At 39.7% G+C, this 14,618-nt stretch overlaps 1 long non-coding RNA gene across 1 annotated transcript in view; it reads right to left on the bottom strand.

Moving 5' to 3' along the window:
* LOC138850492 (uncharacterized) overlaps positions 1 to 14,618 on the bottom strand; it is a 76,558-nt gene that overhangs the window by 38,562 nt on the left and 23,378 nt on the right. The window contains exon 1 of the long non-coding RNA XR_011390303.1: positions 13 to 14,618. This exon is cut by the window's right edge and continues 23,378 nt beyond it. This is a non-coding gene — a long non-coding RNA (uncharacterized lncRNA). The remainder of the gene's footprint in view (positions 1 to 12) is intronic.

Here is a 14,618-nt window from a genome sequence, read left to right as displayed (position 1 = left end):
AAAAAAATCAACCTAATTCAAATGAGCCTCTATTAAAAGCCTGGATTCTAGAGAGTTAGACTGTGAAGGTTAAATCACAGATTCTCCATTTGTGTCATATGCCTGAGTAAATAACCCAACATCTTGGTGCTTAAGTTATTTTTCGTGTGAAATAAGAAGAGTATTAGTAACTACTTCCTAGTTTGTTGCTATGAAGGTTAAATTAGATGTTATACAGAAGTTATCCAAAGTAATGGCCATAATGTAGAAGGTATTCAATAAATCATTACTATCTCTTTAAATTTTCCCATAGTCACCAATGTCTTCATAGTCAAAAATCACCATTCTTCTTTCTCCTACAGTAGTCAACAGAGGTAAGCACCACTCATCTTCACAGCTTTCTACCTCTTCTAATAGCTGTAATCTTGTTTTCAGTCAGATTGTATTTGTGCAATTCTCTCCTATTCTTTGATCATTGCTTTTTCATTTCCTCCACTGGGTTCTCTCCTTTCCCTATGTTTCTATACATAGATATTCTCTGTTTCTGCCACTCCTCTGTATACCTCGGTGGTATTATATATTTTTAAACTTTTGTGTATCAAATGGATACTACTTCATTTTAACTAATCATAAAAGAATAAGGAAAATACCATTTCAAAGAACTTTAAATTCAAAGAAAATACTGAAACATTTTAGTAGTTTATAGTGGAAGGTATCTAGGCCTGATGAGTGTTTTTGATATGGAAAGCAAGTACAATGAACACCTTTATCAAAATCCATGCATTCTATTGGGTTCAAGTGGACATATATCTTGAAAAAGGTTGCTTTTTTTGGTAGTATGATAATGGTTCAATATTGATTTTCGGGTAATTCCAGTTCTCTGTTCCATCCAATAATTCGATTACTCTATGATCAGGTACAATGATTTTTAATTGATTTTTATGCCATTCAATCCTAGTTGTGTAGTTGTGACTAGATGCCTTATGCCTCCCTTACCTTGGTTAAGATGACTGTCAATACCTATACACACTTGGCTCTGGGTTTTATTCTCATTTCTAGACCTCTTTTCTTTCTTTGACAGCTAGTAAATAATCATCTGGTCTCCTTGCCTGTGTTTCTCCTCTGGTGCCTACCATAGAACACATATAGACTACATTTCAGTCTTCCCCATCTTTATATCTCACTCTAACTGCTGACCTCTCCATAATTTTATTTATTAATTTAGCAATGTGAGCAGATAGGCTTAATTTGAACAGGAAGGAAACAGACACAAGCATAAGAGATTTAACATACTTACTGGATGAATACAAAATATTTGGGGCTAGTGCTGTGGAGTAGCAGGTAAAGCCACTGACTGTGGTGCCAGCATCCTAAATGGGTGCCAGTTTGAATGCCAGCTGCACCACTTCCCATCCAGTTCCCTGCTAATGCACCTGGTAGAGCAGGGGAGGATGAGCCCAACTCCTTAGACCCCTGAACCCACTTGTGAGATCCAGATGAAGCTCCTGGCTCCTGGCTTTGGTCTGGCCCAGCCCTGACCATTACAGCCATTTGGGGAGTGAACTAGTAGATGAAGGATCTCTCTCTCTCCCCCACCCCCCGTCTCTGTAACTTTGAATTTCAAATAAATAAATCTTTTAAAAAGAGTAAACACATTTAAATAAATGTCTAATTCAGGAAGCACTGAATAGTAAAGATTCATTTTAGGGGCTGGCACCGTGGCTCACTTGGTTAATTCTCTGCCTGTGGCGCCGGCAGCCCATATGGGCACTGGGTTCTAGTTCCAGTTGCTCCTCTTCCAGTCCAGTTCTCTGCTGTGGCCTGGGAGGGTGGTGGAGGATGGCCCAAGTGCTTGGGCCCCTGCACCCATGTGGGAAACCAGGAGGAAGCACCTGGCTTCTGGCTTCGGATCGGCGCAGCGCCGGCCATAGAGGCCATTTGGGGAGTGAACCAACGGAAGGAAGACCTTCCTCTGTCTCTCTCTCTCACTGTCTATAACTCTATCTGTCAAATAACTTAAAAAAATTATTTCAGATGTTGCAAATATGAAATTAAAATAACAAGTTGATCAAATACAATACTTCCAGGCATGAAACACATATATCATTTGAATATACTCTTGGCATAAATCGGCTAGGAAGTGTCTAATCTATAGTGAATAACTAGTCACATAGGAGAATGCTAACTGTAGGAATCTCCTTATCTTCAGGGATATGTTCTAAGGCCCCCAGTGGACACCTGAAACCACAGCAGGTACTTAGCCCTATATAAAAACTACTACATTTAATTCTTACTCTAGTTCTTAGCAATCTCAACATACTGGGTTTATTTTTTTATGAATTAAGTCAAGAACTTTTACTTTTTCACTTCAAGGAAGCACTTTATGGAATCTCTTTGGTAGTTAGCACCACCACTGGTGGTGTCAGCACCACCACTCTTGTGCTTTGGATCCATTATTAAGTAAAATAGGAGTTACTTGAACACAAACACTGCAGTACTGTAACAATCAAATAGATAACACAGATGACTATTAAATGACTATCAGGTAGTAGCATATACAGTGTGAGTACTCTGGAAAAATGGATGATTCATATCCCAAGCAGAGAGGGGAAAAACAAAGCACAATTTCATCATGATACTCAGAAAAGCATGCAATTTGAAGGTTGCTAATTGTTTATTTTTGGAATTTTCCTTTTAATATTGTTGAACCATTGTTCACCATGGAAAATGAAACAGTAGGCAAAGGGGGAACTACTATATATCTGTATTATTTACATGGATGACTTCAAAGTTATCTAAGAGCTCCTTGAGAAATCAAAACCAGGGATTTGTAGCACTAATTTTTGTGTCTCAGTCTACCTTTAAGAACCTTTCAACATTGAAATAGCATCATCTCAAACACACGTATCCAGCAGAGTTTCTGGATGGTAAGAAAGATTGTTAAGGATGTGTTAAGCCTCTTACAGTGCTGAATTATTGCTTTAAGGGTATAATAAATATCAATTCAATCAGTAAAAGAACTCTTGTGATGATATTGACATGAATTTCTGAAGATTTTAAGATTTTTCTTGGACTGATTCCATAGTTGAGGACAAAATAGTCCATTCATCATTATAATAATGCCTAAATAAACACATCTCTTACAATTCATCCATATGATGGCATTATTGACAGAATTAAGAAAGGATTTTCACCATACCAGCCAAGTAAGTGAATTGCTATTCGTTCCTTTTTGAGTTAGCACAAGATTCACATACAGACTACAGATACATCTTTGGAGCTCCTAGTTGTTTCTCATGTAGTCTAACCAAATCTTTGGTTCTAAGAGATTTTGAAGGGTAATTGAGTTGTAATAGTCTATATTCCACGAAATCAGGATGTATCTTCATTTGCTCGCCTCTATACATTCAGTGTGTGGTATAGCACTTGGAACATAACAGAAACTCAATGAATACTCACTGGATGAATGAATGAATGAATGAATGAATGGTCTTTTAGGCAGCCACATAACTTAACTAGAAAGATATATCATGTAGCATCTTGCTTACATTTCAGCCAATAAATTTTCTAGGTCTGAATGATTATACCTAAGAGTCACATAGAAACACAAAGAGGCCATATTGTTCTCTGAGACCTTGCTTCCTTTTGCCCTAACTCTTACTAACATTTTCAGATCTTTCCAATGTGTCTTCATTTCCTGGAACTTTCTTCCAGGCTAGGCTGTAAAATCACCTGTTACATAAATAAACCTTATGGAATATGTGAAGAACCAAAAACAATTTGATGTTATTTAAAAATATGAGTGACAGACTGAGAAACTGACACAAAGCTGAACCTGGGAAAGCAGGTGGAGGCCAGGCCACAGGGAAGGTCATGGTCTCAAAGCTAAGTAAGGGGAAGGAAGACCATTTTGTAGGTGATGGAAAATATTAAAGAGATTTAACAAGTAGTGGAATTGACAGTTTAGTTCAAGATGAATCACTTGAGGAAATGGTAGGAGGGAAAGGAAGACAAAACTGGACACAGAGATGATTTTGATAGTATGGATAAGAAATAGTAAAGGGCTGTACAAACCAGGGGTGAGAAGCAAGGACAGATTAAATAACTAGGGGGCAAAATCTGAAGTATTTGATAATAGTTTAGACATAGGGAGAAGAAAAGAATCATTCTCATTCCTTAATTCAAGTATTTATTGGCTGGCCCCTATAATGCAAATACTGTTGCAGGTAGAAGAGAAAGGATGGTGAACAACCACCATCCCAGACCCCAAGGAGGTTACAGTCTAGAAGGGGAGATGATAGTGTCGAGTACAGCAAAGGAGTGAAGTCTTGATGATTTTGAGATTACTGGCTTAGACCACTGGTTGGATGGGTGTCCCATTAACTGGGAACGAAATGTAGGAGCACTTAGGAAAACAGGTTATGAAATGTTAAGAAACCAATTACAAGGTGTCTTAGTTCATTACAAGGTGTTATTTTCTATTTTACAAAATATCATAGAGTAACTTAGAAGAAACAAGAATTTGCTTCTTACAGTTCTGGAGACTGGGAAGTCCAAGATTAAGGCACTAAAAGATTTGGTATCCAGGGAGGACCCACTTCTTACACAGCCTTCTCACTGTGTGCTTACATGGTAGAAGGGGCAAGGCAGCTCTCCGTGTGTAATAAGGGCACTAACCCCATAAATGAGGTCTCTGTCCTTGTGACTTAACTATCTTTCAAAAATCTCACCTCCTATTACCATGAAACAGCTGATTAAGTTTCAACATATGAAATCTCAGGGGACAGAAACATTTATAGCTTGAGACAACACCCATATAAAACATAATATAATATGAAATGTGATGGTAAAGTTTTATTTCCTTAAAATTGGTGTTTCAGATTAAACAGTCTTTTAAGACTAGACTTTATCATTCTGTGATCTTTACTTACCAAAAAACTTAGAAAACAAAGCTTCAGATTAAAAACAACAGCAACAGCAACATATAATTTTTCACCTTTGTAAAAAAGACCTTTTTGATTTCTTACATTTCTAGGAATGTTATTTTAAATATTGAGCTCCCTCTAGTGAACTCAGAATGTGATCTACCTTGCTCATTTTAGAGCCCAATAAATATTCTCAAGTCAACTCTCCCTTAGCTACTGAGAAGTACAACTGCTGACAGAGCACAGAATAAAGATGAATAAAATGCTTTGAAATGACAAAGGGAATGGAAAGCGGGAACAAGTTCAGAAACTTAAAGAAAAATAGAATGGCTAAGAACCAAAAGCACACATTGGGCAACAACAAATGATACAGTGGGATAGCCTTAGGCAGCCTATTAATAGATGAGTGTCAAATATAGAGTGAGAAATTCAGGTTTGATTTAATATGATGGAAGGAATTTCAGTAGAGCTAGCAAGGGGAAAGACTAAATAGGATGTTTGAAGAAATTATCATATCAGGTGTAGAGAGAATAAGTGGAACGAGGGCCACTGGTGTTACGGGCAGCTGGATGTCAGAATTGTGACATGACTGGGTAATGCAGCAGGGACAGGTGCACTGCCTCATCCCACCCAATAAATGTCTCAAAAAAATGTCTAAGACGGAAATAACTTGTTCCTGAAGTATCCTAGCAGTTTATGGGAACCCTGTGAGGTTGTTTGGAAAAATGTCATTCTTTACAGATACTTCTTCACAAAAAAATGCTTAGCAAAATCTCAGGATGTTGAAATCATCATGAGCTGTTTCACAGAACTCAGATCTAGGTAGAAGCATACCAAAAGGAGGAAGAACAAGTAATAAATCCTAGATCAAAAATACTGAAAGTATCAAAAAATAAGACCATATAGAATGATAACACATGTTGAAGAATCATTAGAAAACTATACTATATTATTTTAAAAATTATTTTATTTATTTGAAAGTCAGTGTGACACACAGAGAGAGGGAGAGACAGAGGCAAAGAGAGACCTTCCATCCACTAGTTCAGTCGCCAAATGGCCCCAACAGCTGTGGCTGGGCCAGATTGAAGCCAGAAGTGTAGAAATCCATCTGGGTCTCCCATGTGTGTTGCAGGGGCCGAGGCACTTGAGCCATATTATGCTGCTTTTCCTACACACATCAGCAGAGTGCTAGATTAGAAGCAAAGCAGTTGAGACTCAAATCAGTGCTCGCACATAGAATGCTGGCCATCACAAGCAAGTGGCTTAACCTGCTGCACCACAATGTTGACCCTTATGTTATATTCTTGATAGACATTTATTGCATCAAGAAAGTCCAGGTTCTCAGTTTACTAACAGAGGAAATGGGAACAAAAAGCATTAAACATGCCCTATAAATATATCACATACTCTACTTCTGTGGTGAATGTCAACACACTAAAGTTTATGAAGTTAAGTCAAGTTTCTCACTTAATTCAAACATGCCTGGTGGAAAAAAATAGAGATTTGGTACTTAATACTTTAGATAAATGTATAATGTCAACATAAACATGATTTGGTTATGATTATGTTATAATTATATTATGATTATGTTATAATTACTGTTATAATTAATATAATGTTATGATTATGTTATAATTACTATGTTCTAAAAACACACATTCCTTTCAAAAATGCCAACAATTTCTTAATAGCACCAAAAAAAATAGATGATTTATAAACCTTTTCCAGTAAGAACAAATAGAACCATGTTGATATTAGCAGTGTTGTTAACACACAAACAAGGCAACAGTGAAACAGTTCTGTTGGCCTGAGCTCAAATGGATTCTGTGTTGGCCAGATTTATAAAGTGCACAACAAATGGTAAGATAACAATGTTTTTCATACTTTCTAAAGTAGTAATATGATCATATAAAATATGTTTTACCAAAAAGTAGAGAAAAAAACTTGCTTCATATGCCTGTTTAAACAAATTTTTTAGTGCCTGAAGTGTCACATGCAACTCTCTTAAAATCAAAGGACTTAAAGTAATTTAACAATTTCAAGGAGTGAAACAGAAAAATATCTACCAGTGATTATGGGCAAGCAAACATAATACCCTATTGGTGTCTGATGTGGTATCAGAGGTTTAGGTGTGAATAATGACTTCAAAATCTTTAATGATAATTTCACAAATATATTATGTGAACACAATATAAACTATAACAACCATAAGCCCACATTAACAGAAAGGTATACCAGACTATTGGTGAGCAGGAGCGGTGGTTCCTAAATGGTTGGGCTGACTAGGGAGTCATATAGGTACCATTGTCAAAGTCCAGATATCTTGGCCCTGTCTCAGATTCTATAGGTCTGAAGTGGACCCTGGAAATCTTTAGTTTTAAAAATCCATGGCTCATTTTTATGTTCATCCATTTCTGGGATAAACAACTGGGGAAATCAATGAAGGTTTGTTAGAAGTGAAGTTTGAGGCCGGCGCCGCGGCTCACTAGGCTAATCCTCCGCCTAGCGGCGCCGGCACACCGGGTTCTAGTCCCGGTCGGGGCGCCGGATTCTGTCCCGGTTGCCCCTCTTCCAGGCCAGCCCTCTGCTGTGGCCAGGGAGTGCAGTGGAGGATGGCCCAAGTGCTTGGGCCCTGCACCCCATGGGAGACCAGGAAAAGCACCTGGCTCCTGGCTCCTGCTATCGGATCAGCGCGGTGCGCTGGCCACGGCGGCCATTGGAGGGTGAACCAACGGCAAAGGAAGACCTTTCTCTCTGTCTCTCTCTCTCACTGTCCACTCTGCCTGTCAAAAAAAAAAAAAAAAGTGAAGTTTGAGAAGTTTTTCTCTAGCAGTATTCTAACACCATCTCCTGAACGGTGACAAGGCACCAGATTTTAAGAGTATAAAACTAAAAATAAACCAATTAGGACAGTGTGACAATTCAAGTGAAAGATATATGTCCAAGATGCCCAGGGAGCTCATGAGAGGAATGTTTATTTGCAACAGGATGGTTAGAATCATCTTCTGGAGGAAGTCTTCTGGAGGTTGTCACTGGAGTTTTAAAGACAGATACAAGAAAAGGCATTAGAGAAAACAGAGAATGAAGGTAAAAACAATGAAAAGAAAGCTGAAAGACATTCCTGAAAATTATCAGTTTCTAAATATTCAAAAGTTAAGCATACAAATAATTATATAATTACTCATATTTTCATTTCCCAAATGAAATCACATATATTTTTATAATGGCATGGTCCCCATTACATGTTATTGTGGTTTTTGTCTTTCCTATTTTTTAGTAAAAATAAAGAATGAGAAGAATATATAAGAAGTACTATATCAAGATCCAAATTCCACTCTCACCATTTATTATGTGTCCTGGAGAAAATCATTTGCCCAATTTAAAATATATATGGGCCAGCATGGTGGCATAACAGGTTAAGTTGCCACCTGCAAGGCCTGTATTTCACATGGGCACCAGTTCAAGTCCAGGGTGCTGCACTTGGGATCCAGCTCCTTGCTAATGCACCTGAGAAAGCAGTGGAAGATGGTCCAAGGACTTGTGCCCTGCACCCACGGGGGAGACCTGCATGACACTCCTGGCTCCCAGCTTCAACCTGGCCCAGCCCAGTAGTTGTGGCCATTTGGGGAGTGAACCAGTGAATAAATAATCTCTCTCTCTCTCTATCTCTCTCTATCTCTATCTCTCCCTTTCTCTTTGTAACTCTGCCTTTCAAATAAATAATAAAATTTTAAAATAGAAAAAAGAAAACCCTTACCTTTCTAATACTCAATTTCTTTTATAAAATAGGCTTGTTAATGGGATTTAAGTGCAGACTGCACTCACTACTTTCTTCCCCAACACAGTCTCAGTGAATGGTGCTACCAGTATTCCAGTTTTCCAAACCAGCATTATGTTGTGGCCTTCCCCTAAGGCCAGCAATAGACCATCTGGCACCTTTGTGTGACTGAGTAAAGATGTTCCTTCTCTCTGACAGAAACAGGCTGTGCTAGAGCACACAGTCCTTTGAGCTGGGCTCACAGGAAATTTCAGCACCTACCCATCTCCCGGGTGGTCATTCTTCTGCAAACCCACACTTGGCAAGATTGAGTTCAGCATCCTGTTCTTCCTTTGCCTCAGTACTGCCTCGACCACTCCCCAAGCATTAATATTGGTTTACTAGCATGTACTGAGGCCATACACTTCTCACTTTTCCCAAAGCTCCCCTCATCCAGACTAAGAACCTCTAACACATGGATGGTTTTTCAGCCTCCTCACTGTTTCTGTTCTTGCTCCTCTGTAGCCTATGATGCAGCTAGCATGAAGCTTTTCATATACAAATGTCCTCGTCATCTCTCTCTCTACTGAAAACCTGGTTTCAGCTTTCCATTGTTCTCAAGAGAAGTAAAGGGTAGTTTCATGGGTACCATGTCAGAGGTATACAGGGTCTTTCATGATTGACTGACCCTCTGCTTACTTCTCTGGAATCCTTTATCACTACTCCCCACTCAATACACTGCTTTCCAGCTCCTCTTTGTGCATGTTGTGTCTTCTCCAAAACCTTCACTCTCTTAACTCAGCCAATACCTGTTTATGTTTCACGTCTCGGATTTGAGATCACATTTTCTGGAAGATTTTGACCCAACAAAAGTAGTTTGGGCCTCCCTTCTATATCATTTTATTTCCATATATATTATTTATTCTGTATTATAACTGTATGTTTAGCTGTTTGTCTTCCCAACTGGGCAGTAAGAACAGTGCAGTAAGAACAGGCAGCATGCCCAAGTTATCAACTGCTGTGCTGTGCTGTGCTGTTGTTCACTCTGTGCCTAGCACAGGTTGGCTCACATTGAATATTAATAGAGCAATTAGCATAGGGTCTGCCATAAAGTGAGTGCTTCTACTATATTACTATTTAAAAGATTCCTTTTTCAGTTCTTTAACTCCTCAATTACCATAATAGTAGGAATGACCAGGATATTAGTAAACAAAAAATAGTTACCTACAAATTTCTAAAAAGTAAGAAATTTTGGTACATATTTATATCCCTCGTTCCTGGCATGGGACCAGGAACATAATGTGTATCCAAATTGTTAACTGAATTGGTGAAATAAAGAATTCTAAAGATTGCTTCTTTAAAGCTAAAAAAGAAGTTAGTATCATATTATTCTTTAATACCTATATTGTTCACAGCATTGGTATTTCATGAGTGAAAACACTTTCTTTACTTCATAGAACCTCTGTTGATGTATATATACTAAAGTAATCAAAATAATAGTTACAGCACATTCATTTCACAGGGATTAATATGTAAAAGAAATCAGTTATTCCAAATATCTATAAAGATAGGACTACTGAGAGTAGAAACAAGAGAGGCAAATAAACTATTCCTGAGGGCACAGGAAATATCTGAAAACAAATAGATATTATTGCAGGAAACAATATATGAACAAATGATTATTAAAATATTTTCACTATTAAAATATTCTCATCTCTTTTTTTCTTACTTTATGTTTAAAAAATCCTATTTGTCAATTCAGGATGGATTGATCATCATATATCAGGTACTGCCAAAGGACTGTCACACAATTTCTCCTAACAACCTTTTGAAAGATGTTTTATCATTATCAGATAAGGAAATTGAGGTACAGAGAAGCTACCCAGCATTTCCAAGGTCCTAAAATGATTTAGGTTGTGTCCTTCAGGAAGCCATCTCTGAGATGGTGTTCGGTGTGCAGAATGCTTAATGGGAAGTGTCTCTGACATCAATACTTGGAGAAGAGAGGGAAAGGAAATGGGATTGGACAGAAGGAGTTGAGCCTTGATGCACTCCTATCAATAGCTTTATCCATCTTATGAGAAATTCCTTTGAGAAGCTCAAGAGATAAAATAACCCACAAGAGTTGTCCTACGTTGGGTCAAAATGGTCAGCCCGTGGTACCATAGTTTGAGGTACCCCTCACAAGGATGTGAGAATGGGTGAGTGTGGGGAGCAGCCCGGACTGGACTGAGTTACTGGAATTAAGACTTATTCTATGCATCTGCTCTCCCACAATATGGCGCTGGGAGAGAAGTAAACAGCTTCCGCACAGCTGCCTCCAGTTCAATCAATAAACTGTAGGACTTGCTCCTGATTGGAGGAGAGCAGCATACTCGGCGTGTGGGCAGCCGAGTTAGGATTGGCGGAGGAGGACTATAAAGGAGGAGAGAGACGGCATGCACCGGGAACATCTAAGGGGAACATCTAAGGGGAACACCTGTGCAGCCCCCGAGAAGAGCCGGCCGGCGGTGTGCCGCTCCCCTGCGGAAGTGGGGAATGTGGCCAGGGGGAACTGCCCTTCCACGGAGGTGGAAGGGATAGTAGCCAACCCGGGAAGAACCAGCAGCAAACCCGGGGAGGGCCGAGCAGACGAAAGAACAGCGCAGGGTCCTGTGTCGTTCCTCCACGAAGACGGGGAGCGACATAATGGTGCCGTGACTCGGATATGAAGCCTAGGCAGGGCTTAGTGTCGTTCCTCCACGAAGAGGGGGAGCGACAGTGAGAAAGTTCATAAAAGCTGAAGTAATTCCTAAGAACTAAAGGCAAATATTTGTCAACAGCATTTGCACAGGCTGGGCAAAGAGAGATCTTGGTGGCCTATCAGAATGTCCAAAATTGTTCGTCCCTTGTGTTGTCTCAATCTTCTCATTTGTATGTAAAGAGCAGCATCTCCAGAATCTGGTAGCCTATCTTATGGAGAGGAACTTAAAACAGGAAGATTATTCTACTGCTAGCCTTTGATTGGCAAGTCATACTCAGTCTCCCTCCTCTATTATCTATTCCAGATTCCCCTCACCTTTGGCACTTCTGCCAGTCTCAATTGCCTAACTGCTGACTTGAATCACCATCCTTGGAGAGCCTGAGACCCTCATCATTATTCCCCTCTGAGGGGAGAGGTTGCCACATTGCTTATTTACTATCACAATTGGTCAAGTGCCTCTCTAGGTGCCAAACTTACTCTTGCCTTTCTCCATTTTGTAACTGCAGTTCTTCATCCTTACAAAAACTGGGGTCAATTATCCCTACAGGGGGTGTGACTTCACTTTGACTGATGTTCCCTACAAAAACCCATGTACTAGTCACAGCTTATAGCTCAATGGAATATTTATGTATCCCCGGGTGAAAATGTCCCTCTCTGGGGTAATGAGATTCTCATTCTGCAGATCCAAGAGTTCTAGGCACAGAAAGCGCAATTTCCTAAGTAAATCAGTGGGAAGGATTAAAAGCAGCACCACTCCTCTTTCTACTCCTTAGCTGCTGGACTTTTGTATTTTTCCTATTGGGGACATAGAATAGTATAGACAGAACTCAAGGTATAAACTGAAGCTGCCAAGTGATGGTTGCTCTCTTCAGATAATAGGGCCAATCTATACAGGACAATATCTATCTCTCTGACAGGTGCATTCCAGCATTGTTCTAAGTTGCTAGCAGGTTGGATATTTTGTGCCAGAAATTTAGATTAGCCTTGATAAGTTGTAATCAAATTGTTGAGTCCTTTTTTAGGCTCTATCTCTGTTTTATCACTCATTTGCATACTGGAGTTACCAACGACATAGACTGGTTATTGAAAAGCCTTCAGGTAATTTTGTCTACTTGGTTATTTTGTGGTTCTTCCAAAATAAATGCTATTTAATGCATATTAGATTAATATCTAATTAAAAGGAACTTTACAGTTTGTGCTCCTCCCCACATAACCATTCAGATACCACTATCCTAAACTCTTGTAGTCAATCTTCTAATCTTCTTCCAGGCCTCTGAAGAGTTAACCAAGCTATTCAACCTCACAGTGAGTCTGCACATAGTCTAACCCTAGGTCACTTCCCAGTCCACACAAAGTGGATGAGACCAAGTGCACATCCAAAGCTCTGCTGACTGGGAGGGTTCTCCCTTGCCACCATCAAGGCCATTCAGGTGAGACGGCAATGCAGTCACCATCCATATTTGACTTACACCCCCATACCAAATGAACCCATTTGTGAACCAAGGTCAGATATTTTTCTGCTCCATCAGCTTACACATGTACACTGTTGAGAATGTGTAGGTACAATATTGGTGGGTAACATGGGGGAAATACTACCTGCTCATCAAGCTTACTTGTGTTCTCTGAGCCTACTCATGGTCAGTGAAATACTTCCATCCTAGGATGGGTTGTTGCTGCCCTCTTTCCCTGTCTTGGGGACTTCTGTGCCTGATGAAATCAAGATCACAATAGGAAGTTCTGGATGCCTTGGTGCCATATTGGTCAGGTACTTCCTCTGTCAGGGCCCAGAGCCAGAAGTTTGTTCTTCAAAACTCTCCAATGAAAATGAAACAGCCTTGCTTCTGGATTCCTAGAATCTAGGTTGTCATTCTCCCACTGAGACTTTCCATAAATATAACACAGCAATGACATAAATACCATAGAGTTTGCCAAGAGGTATTGCCTCAGAACAGGACTGCTCACACTGTGGCCTTAAATCTGCTACAGACACCAGTCCCATTTCTTTTCTTAAATATTTATTTACTTATTTATTTGGGAGACACAGAGAGAGAGAGAGAGAGAGAGAGAGATATTGTCCATCTGCCAGCCCTCTCCCCAAATGCTTGCAACAGCCAAGGCTGAGACTCAATGCGGGTCTCCAAATTGGGTGGCAGGGACCCAGCTATTTGAGCGAGCACTTGCTGCTTCCTAGGATATGCATTGGTAGGAAGTTAGAATTAGGAGGGGAGCTGGGACTTAGACCCAGACACAATATAGGATGTGGGTGTCCCAAGTAGCACCTTAACTATTGCACCAATGCCTGTCCCAACCCTTTCCTATTTTTAGGTCTTGTTTAAAGCAGAAACTTTTCACATGATCCCTCGATATGTGGGATTAAGCAGTATTCTCATGTGTGAAATGTGTTTCAGAATCTAAAAATGTCTACCAGGAACTGTACTTTCTTTTTTGTGTTGAGAGACACAAGATGAAATAATTTACCCTTTATTTTGCATAGATGCCCTGGCATGCTGCTGAACACTATACTTTTAGCAATTTTTCTGGTATAGCAAGTCCTTCAACCCTCATAAGGTTTCTCTCCTGCTCTCTCAATTACATGTGTCTTCTTTAGGCTTCCAATGTAATATATTCTTCTTGCTTAGCTACTCCATTAATTTGATGTTATTGATATGGCAGTTCAAGTCTTTTCAAATGATACTCATATGGCTGACTTGCCCCAATTGGTAGAGTTGGAAACATACTAGGGGATTCCAATTCAATCCCATCAAGGTGGCATGTGCCAATGCCATCTCACTATTCCAAGTGATCAATTTCAGTTCACAATTGATCATAATGAAAGGACTAAGAGTCAAAGGGAGCACATAAACAAGTCTAGTACCTGCTAACACTAACCGATAGAATAAATAAAGGGGAGAGTGATCCAACATGGGAAGTGAGATACTCAGCAGACTCATAGAATGGCGGATGTCCTAAATAGCACTCTGGCCTCAGAATCAGCCCTAAAGGCACTCGGATCTGGCTGAAAAGCCCATGAGAGTATTTCAGGCATGGAAAGCCAAGACACTCTGGCAAAAAGATCTCTGTGAGTGAGATCCCAGTGGAAAGAACAGGTCTTCAAAGAGGGAGGTGCCTTTCTCTGAAGGGAGGAGAGAACCTCCACTTTGACTATGACCTTGTCTAAACAAGATAAGAGTCGGAGAACTCAAGGGGCTTCCAT

Source organism: Oryctolagus cuniculus, chromosome 1, assembly GCF_964237555.1.
Source record: "Oryctolagus cuniculus chromosome 1, mOryCun1.1, whole genome shotgun sequence".
Lineage (NCBI taxonomy): Eukaryota > Metazoa > Chordata > Mammalia > Lagomorpha > Leporidae > Oryctolagus > Oryctolagus cuniculus.
This window is presented reverse-complemented; position numbering and strand designations above follow the sequence as displayed.